Consider the following 10,195-nt stretch of genomic DNA (forward strand, 5'->3'; position numbering starts at 1 on the left):
ATATATATATTGTCTCCGATAAACATAATCTTCTTGGTTGGCCAAGACAAAGATCTAAAATAGGTCAACACTAAACATTTTGGTGGTGAGAAGGAATGAGAAGTAGACCATATCACAACACACATCAATGGGCAAATCAATATGTTATAACCATTACAAATTCTAGACCCAAATCATGACTTACACACTTCACCAAAGCCACTACATATCCTCAAAATTTGGATTTAAATTGGACCCAAAAATCATTGCCCAATACAACAAAAATAATAGTGGAACTAAGATACAGATGAATGCAATCAATCAAAACCATATCCAATTGATAGAACTATTTGGATCACCATCAACACATCTTCCATACTAAGACACAACTTTCGAAGCACAAAAGATTTTGAGAACAAATCTTTCAGAAAACTAATACCAAGAATATCAGAGACATCAATGACAACAATGTTAGACACAATGCACCACTAAGAGGGGGGTGAATTAGTGGTTCTCAAACTTTTCCCTTTAACTATCCCTATGAAAGTATATCGATTAACAGTTATAGATGAATGCAGACTTACCAGTTAGTGAGGAGAATAAACACAAATACATTCACACAAAGGGACATCACATAACACCAGTATGTATGAGGAAAACCCAAGATGGGAAAAATCTCAGTGAGCAATGCTGCTGGAGACTACTGCTCCAATCTAGCTTCACAATGAAACTCTATTACAATGTTTAGGGCACCAACCCAAGGAGAACCAACCCCTTATTTAGGGCACCAACCCAAGAAGCTACAACCCCTGACTTGTTTATTGGGTAGAACCTAAAGGAGCTACAACCCCTAATTTAGGGCACCAATCCAAGGAGCACCAACCCCTAACTGATTTATGGGCTACAACCCAAAGGAGCTACAACTCCTGCACCAAGCTACAACTCAATGATCACAATGATAACTTCAAATATAAAATTAATCATACTATGACAAGTGAATCTTGTAACCATTTCATATACCTCACTCTGCCGGTGAGACACCTTCACTGCTACACCGGTTCACTCTTCTGCTGGTCTCATCTACTACCTCATTGCCGGTAAACTCTATCAGTTAATCTCTACTCTTCTTATGCTATGCTGGTTCTCCTCCTTAGTGCTATACTCTTCAGTCCTCTCAACTATTTTCCTACCACTACAAGCCCCTACCTGTTATCTCCTCAAATTCACTCTAGCTGCTATACCGGTTGCTCAAATCATACCGGTTAATCCTCTGTTAAACCCTATCACTAGTTTAACCTTCACTCTCTCATTCGTTGTTATCTTTTGCTATTTTTCACTTGGACTGTTCTGCAACACTCAATTAATTCGCATCAACTCTATCCTCTTCATTCAACAACAACCTTCAATGATTTTGGCTACCTTATTTATAACTTGGTTTTCCCACGAAAAGCCAATTAAAAAACATGGGTGGTTAGGATTTCCTCATCAACCTCGAGGCAAAAATTCAATCAGTTCTCATCCAATCTAATCGCCCAGATAGCTATTTTCACAACTCTGCCATTGTCGTGCCTTCTTGATCACGCCTTCTATCTTTGACAATCTGCTTTTTACTATATCAACTGATTTCTTGGTCAATCACCAAGATTGGTCTTGTGGTTTCTTTCAATTGCCTCAATCACTCTGAGCTAGCTCTTTGTTGTCCTCCAAACCTCAAGCCGCAAACCTCTGCAATGCCTTTGCAATGCATCCCATGAATTACAGGATCTACCATTAATCTTGACCAACTCTGCAACTACCTCGTCAGTGCACATTCCATCTACCGCTGCATGTAAGTCTGCCACCTAGACACCACATGGCATCCATGTCGACTAACTGCCAACTTGGATCTTTGTGTCGATTCAGACAGGATCATCGACCAACCACTCAACCGGTTCTCCTTTTCTGCCAGTTTACTAACCTTGCTGGTATCTCATACTTTATCGATTAACTCCTCATGTCTGCTCTTTATTGAACTGCCGGTGGAATACCTTGACCGGTAACTAGAAAAATATATCCAAAGCATGCTCATCTTCATCAAATGGGAGTCTTCTGCATCTGCACCTTTGTATGTATTACCGGTGGACATACATATCGGTAAACGCTCTTGATGATATTATGTTATCAACCTTTACCAGACTCCATCTTCAATCCAACCATTCTCTTTTGACTGCAACTGCTCAACCTTGCCTTCTCCCAAATCATCCTAGACCATATCTCAACCAGTTTGTCAAATAGACAAACCCAACATACTTCAAGTGCACCGGCATCCCAACATGCCTTCTCTTTCGGTGCAGTGCATAACCCTGATTTATTGTACTTGAGGCATTCCTTTTGTTTCACCGGTAGATCTGATGTGAGTCTTCAAACACTTGCCTTTACCTCTTCTTCCTTATCTCACAAAACTATAATGCACATTATGCATAATAGGAGATAAGATCCACTTACCAATGTAGTGATACCTTGTCATCTGCATCCTGCAATGCACTCATGTGACTTCCCTGTTTGTGCAATATATCTTCAAACAGGCATAGGTGATATGGTGTGAGAACATTCACAGATAATCAACTCTACACATGGTGATTACATCTCTATCTGGTGGGATTCCTTTTGTTCTGCAACCACACAACGTACCAATGACCTGTTCATTCTTCTCCTCTGGTGTTGATGTGATTTAGGTAACATTCTGCCTCTTCATCACAAACAACTACTCAAGCACTTTGCCCATCCTGCTTGTATATTGGTCATGAGCTTGCCAGTTGGCAACTACACACTATCAAGACAACACTTATCAGTTGACATCCTTTCCTTATCGGTGATACACTATACCGGTAACCTTTCCTTTTCATCCACACAAGTCAAGCACTAACTTGTGTACCGGTGACTCTAGTGATCATTCCTCTGAATGACATTCTCTTCCTTACCTTACCAGTGTTCTGCAACACAAGGTGATATCAAAGATATCTCATTCTGTACTCCTTCATGACAGTGTTGCACATACATCTCTCATACCAGTAGTCATCCCATACCAGTTGACATCAATGATAATTCAATACCAACAAACCATTATGTTGACATCAATGACAACCAATCAATCATAATCATCAACATCACATTTGTAACATTCTTTTTGTGAAGGAAAGCTATTACTAGCTGGCTCATAACATGTAGACACAATATTTTATTATCCCTTCATGGTTTGTATTTTATGCAATTTTCTAGATTCCATGTCTCAATTATTCCATGTCTAGAATCATCAACACAACAATAAATCTTTTATTCACTCCTTATTTATTGTTTGCAAAATTCTGATTGCCTCCTATGCTTTGTTGTCATAGGAAGTTTATTCAACCTTTTCTCATCATCTATAATATCTCCCCTTTGTTGTTTTGCATGAATTAGGTGGTTGACTAATATTTTTCCTTTTTGAAGGTGTTCTCTTACATGAACAACCGACAACTGACAAATTAGTCTCCTCAACTCTCTCCATCCACCCACTATGTAAACTTGGAATCTTCATTATATTGTCCATGCTGTGATGGATAAAATTAGACCTTTTGTAGAGTGTACCTAAATCAAAAGCATCATGTCTATCTTTTGAATCATGAGAGCAACCATTAGGGGGTTCAACATTACTTACATCTTCATACTGGAATCCACAATCCACATCATATCTTGAATCATTTCATGGATCATGTGCCCTTATATCTCCAACCAATATATGCAAATCTAATTGGCCTTCATTCTTAATCATCAGAAGAGGCTCATCCAACATAGTCACCTCTACTTGTTGATCTAATTTATTTTCTTCTTCTATATCTTCTTCATAACTGCAAATTACATTTATGTTTTCAACTCTATGAATCTATTTCATCCCTTAGACTATTTGCATGATTTCTATCAATCTATCATCATTTCCTTCTTTCATAGGAATGACTATTATAGATGATTGAGTATTTATCTCAAATGATGGAGTAAATGCCAAACTCATTTGTAAACAAAAATCATCAATTCCTTTATCTTTTTCTTCAGCCATCTTGGTAGCTTAATCTCTATCTTTGAGTTAGTGTACATAATCATCCTTTATTATTTCAATTGCCTCCTTGATATGTTGTAATTGTAAATGAGAGATCCTACTTTGAAGACCTTTTTGTCTTTCCTCCATTTGGATCTTACCAATGAGGTCTTCAATGGCTATGTGAGTGTTATCCATTCTTGTAAGAGCTTGTATTACATTGTCATCTAAAAACACACATTGATTCTCAATACCTTGCAGTGCCATCAGTTCATGATAAAATTCATTTAAGTGACTCGAGCTACCACTTAAAATGTTCTCTAATTCCATTTCATTTCAGTGAACACTATCTCCATCAATAACAAGTGACTTACAAGAATGCACCATATAATCCTGAGAAGGTGAGATAGCATTATGAATAAATTCCATACCTTCATTATACTCATAAATATTGATCTCTAAATCTCCCACATCAAAAGATTTACCATTGGTGACCTGCAACGATGTTTAATTCATTTCTATTGGAGATCAATTTGTCATTCTATTGGAATAGAATTGTATTAGTTCTATCTTCTTCTTTGTTTGTCTTGTCTTCCTTTTCTGGATTAGTGAGAATGGACTCTATGGTTTCATCAATGCACCGATGGGTAATAGAAGAAATGCATGGAGAATATTCTTCATAATCTTCTTTCACATACTTTTCCTTATTCAAACGAGGCTTCAGGTTCTCCTTGCATTGCTTGAACACACTTTTTTATTAACCCATATGCAATAAAAGAAAGAATCCATTCTTGATTTCAAACAACCAAAAGTAAAGAAAAGACAGGTTGGGAAATAAAATCACTCTCATTTATAGATAGCACATAATCTCCCTCATAGCTGTAATGACCTCTTTATCATGTTCATTCCTGATTGTGATGAAGAGATGATGAAACATTTCGTAGATCTGATCAAACTCAAGTCTAAAAAAAGGATACATGTTCTAATTTATACAAATATCTTCAATATGCCAACCCTTCTTAAGTAATGAGTACAACTGATGTCATCCATATCTTGAAAAATATCTACAAATAGGTATAATATATCCTTCATAGTGTCATCATCATAGGGCACTATAGGTACCAAAATCCTCATAATCTTACTTAAGCATGAAGCAAAAATCAACTTGATCTTGTTATTAGGATGCCTCAACAACATTTGTTGCCTCAAACAATTTACTACAAGAACAAGAGCAAGTTGCATTGAATCTAAAGGTGACTAATCCACCAAGCCTAAACATTCATGTAATTCATTTAGGATGTTGAAGACAACAACTAGATTGGTTGTTGTTGTGTATTAAGCTTGCATCTTACTTCATTTAGTAATTTCACCAATCCCTAACTATCCTTTGATGCAATACTTTAAACGAGATTTCAAATAACCCAACGCAAATCTGGAATATATCTTTATATAGGATGGTAGGAAAATCGACTATGATACCATTGTAATATCCTAACTTGAAGTGGGGCACTATGAACTGCCAATGAATTTTGGTCTAGAACTAATGTATTGATTTTGTGTGACTGTAGGATGCATTTTGAGAGTTTTTTCAATGCAAATGTATTAAAAATAAAAAAATTAACACGTAATACCCCTTTTCCAATAGGAAAATGATAACCCAACTTCAAATGAGCTTAATTTAATACTGGTTTGGGTCTGGCTACAAGTCATATTACAAATCTCAACTCTAATATGAAATATTAGACTATAGCAGCCTATGATATACTCTATTAACTTAAAGATTTTAACATACAACATATAAAGGCACACCCATATGATTTACCGTTAGAACTTGAAGCTGGTTGATTTAAAGGAATTTTTCCAAGTCAAATATAAAGTAGATGACCACTTAGTATGCTCAACAAATCTAATTGCAGCAAACAAAAACTTGTCCTTTCTCTCCTAAAATCATTCTTAATAGTAGGGTCCACTCTAGGTTCCCCAAAAGGTGAAGAAGTAGTCTTCAAACTGGGCTTGGCCCCTCATAAATCCCCCAATTAAGTGACTAGTCCTAAGTTATTACAATCTATTTTTTTGTTGAATGCTTCCAAAACTCTTGGATTTGTGTTGAAAATAATGGAAAATTTGTTGTAGATGAATGTCTTGAAACCCACCAATTAGAACAATAGAAATAAGCTCTTTAGAACCCCAAAAGGGGCCAAAATAAGGGGGTGGCTAGGCAAGCAAGGAGATCACTCAGGAATATTACTTCCTATGGTTAATATCCCCTCAAAATAACTCTAAAAACTACCTCATCTTGCTTGTAATAACAAGTATTTGTAGATCCAAATCTTATATTGCAGATTTATATCCTTTCTTGACTCTAAAAAACCGTTAGAGGGATCAACCACACTAGTAGAAACCTCTCTCGGCAACAACAGTAAAAACTATCCAAAAATGATTCCAAACTAATATAAAATTACTCAAATCTATTGGTCATGATGTGACTTGATAACTCAATGTTGAAGATGCAAGTGAAGTGCTCTCCTACACTCCAACCAAGCTAAAGTATGGATCAACCTCTCAAGCAAGCAACTCCTTCAAATTTCAACAAAAAAAAGTCTTCTAGAACTGATTTATTTATAATTCAACTGAGATCCCTAATGTAGAATCTCCTTGCACACCTTAGGTTGGTCTTTCACAATTGCAAGTGTGATTGCCCTTGAAGGTTTTCATCTTCACAAGCTCCTCAAACCCTAAGGTTCAGACAAGCTCTTCTAAAGAGACAAGAATAATAGAGAAAACCACATAACATGATGCAAATTATGCCTTGGTTGCCTTTTTATTATCTCCTCAAGTTAGCACCCTATTTACCTGGTTCCTTTAGTGCTCACTTATAACTTTATTTATTTCTGTTTCCTTTTTTCTAATAGTTCTTTTTAGAACATAATAATTTCCCAAGGGTGGCGTCTACATGTAGGAATAAATAGATTATATTATAATCTCTTCCTTTTATCACTCAATCTCTTTTTAACTCCACCTTCTCTCTCCTCAAGGGCATCTTGCAAGGAGGCACCTTGTTCTCACTCTAGAGTAAAATGGTCCTATTATAAATTCATTTTTATAACTTTATAATTCTAAACTTCAAAGATCATCTTTAAATATCATTTGTAATATCATTAATAACCATAAAATGAAGTGAACTCCATTTTCTCTCTCCTAATGCATCCATACTTTGTTTCTAGACTCATGTCATAAAATGCACTTTCTAAGGAGTCATAATTAAGTTAAATATTAATTTAACTTTAGAAACCTTTTTTTATTTCACATCAGAATGCCCTACCATCTCTTGAACCACTCAAATATGTTATCTAAAACTTGGGAAATACAACTTAAATGGCTCTTTTATCCATCTTATTAGTCTATGAGGACCTAGTGATAGACTAACCCTTATATGTTGATGTGGGTTAAGAAGGGGTCATTACAAATGAGCTTCCCTAACACTCTAGCAATGGAACATAATATATCTATTGGCAACAATGAAACAAAATGAGAGGGGGGGGTGAATCAGTTTGCACAAAAACTTACTGCAACTTAAACCAGAAAACATATCTGATAATTAATAGTTAAAGCGTGAAGTAACACCACATTAATAACACACATGTAGAACACAATATGTCACTGAGAGGGTGGGGGGCGGTGAATCATTGATTTCAAATGATTTCCAACTATGTGTGTGTATTTAGTAAAGTAATGAAAACACTAATAATCAAACCCACAAAGAATGCATCTCACAACACCAAATATATGAGGAAAACCCAATGTGGGAAAAACCTCGGTGAGAAATGCTGTTGGAGTTTACAGCTCCAATCCATCCTTACAATAAAACACAATATTATAAAGATTTAGGGCACCAAACCAAGAAGCACCAACCCCTACTGATTTAGGGCACCAACCCCTAATTTTATGGGCACCAACCCAAAGGAGCACCAACGCCTACATCGAGAACCAACTCAATGATATACAATGAAATAAAACTTATTACAATGAAAGCACCTTGTTACAAATGGATTTTGTAACACCTCCAATGAATACACTCCACCAGTTATTCTGTCTAACTACTTCTTTTGCTACGGGTTCACTAGTCACTCACTCTAACAACTTACCAATCTGCCTCTACCTCTCTAGACTTCCTTTGATCCTCACCCTACACTCTATCACTCTCTGAAGCCTTCCTACCAATTCAATCATTGCAGTTTTACTTGACTGTTATACGTTGTAAAAATTCACTGGTGACTTTGCCTCTTATCGGTTTAGTCCCTATTGCTGATTTACTCTCTCTTGTCGGTTTTGATTCAAATTCTTAGTTACTTCAATCTTTTGCGATGAATTCTCAGACTGATTATCTCCCTGCTTGTTCAAGCACATTCTGTTCTCGCAACTGGCATCACATATCATCTCTTCAATCTACATATTTATACATAAGCTTTCCTACTAGAATGAGATTCAAACTATTTGTGGTTAGGGTTTCTTCTACCTACCACAAATCGTATCAGATCACATCAGATCTCCTCTCCATGATTGACAACCTACAAAAAATCAAGCTTCACCACCATTTCCATTCATTCTAGAACATGCTTACTATTTTTGGCAAGCACGACTCTGCTTTTTTTCAATCACCATAAATGCTCTCGATGTTTTCCTCACCAAATTTGATCTACTACTCAACGTCCTGCATCGATCCAATTGACAAAGAATCAAATCTCTATCCTCTGAACTTCTTTGAGCTACAATCCCCTACAAATCCTCTATGATTTTTGTAGTCTTCATTTAATGCAGAAACAATCGGCAACTACCTTACCAACTCATTCTTCACCAACCACTGCACGTTAGCCACTTGGATCCTACGTGTTATCTTCATTGACATCCACCTTAGTTCACTGTGTCGGTTCAGGCTCATGCACCGACCAAAAACCACACTACTGGTTTTTGCCTTATGCTACCAATCTTCTTTCCCTACCGGTCATGCAATGACCAGTCAACCCTTGTATCATCTGTTCACTGTTCTGGTGGTTACTTCAAGCTAACTTGAATTGCTCCCGGTTCTGTGTTCACACTTTATGTGATTCGATAATCATTCACTCTATTAGTTTGTCTTTTGCTTGTTCATACATGCTCACCAGTGGCACTGTTTACCAGTTGATACTACACCTTACCTCATATCGGTTGAGAATACATACATGTTGATCATGCTATACCTGTTAACATAACCGGTCTTACCTTTAGTTGTCTCTATGTTGTCGTATGCTTACTCATTGGTGAACATCCATACCGGTAATATTTTCTGCTTGCATCTTGCATACACCATGCATACCAGTAGCCATCCATACTGGTGAATACATACAGGTTGACATCAATGACAATACAATGCCAACAATCTCTCCCTTTGTCATTGATGTCAACACACTCTGGATTTCTTCAACCGGTTCATTCTACCCCTTTGACAACAATGACAAAGGGTACTAACTATTGGCATTATTGGATGAATTGATTATGTATTGCATTGATGGTTTATCATTGATGTCAACACTAGTTGTTATGGTTGGTTAGCGGCATATAGGTTTTGGTTATCGGTAGAAGATATAGTGTTACCGACAGAAGAGATTATCTATTGGACACTTCCGACATGTTTGGATCTATGGAATGTGATTGGTTACATGTGGTACGTTCTTCTGGAGCATGTCTTGGTCAAATGGTATTGACTTGGTAATTAGATGTTATCATACACTTTGGTAAAGCCTTATCGACACTAGTTTAAGGCTTTACCGACAGAGCTCTCACTGAGGAATCTTGACAAGATGCATAATTAGTGTTGGTGCAACTTCTACATGGATTTCATGATGCTGAAGATGTTCTTTGATCATGCTTCAACTTCTTGAAGACATTGCTATGGCGTGGTGGACCCAAAATAGGTCTGGTACCTATCTAGGTTATGGACTGGTATCATGTTAACGTGTACTCTACATGTTACCCAGATGTTTCAGGATGTTTTATGGATTAGTTATTGTTGTTTTGGTCTTAAGACGACATGGCATATCATTGTAATATTGATTTATGTAATGATCTTATTGTAATATCTTTTAGGTGGCTGACCTAACTGGTTTAGGCCTTAGGGTTTGTATAAAA

This window comes from Cryptomeria japonica, chromosome 9, assembly GCF_030272615.1.
Source record: "Cryptomeria japonica chromosome 9, Sugi_1.0, whole genome shotgun sequence".
Taxonomy (NCBI): Eukaryota; Viridiplantae; Streptophyta; class Pinopsida; order Cupressales; family Cupressaceae; genus Cryptomeria; species Cryptomeria japonica.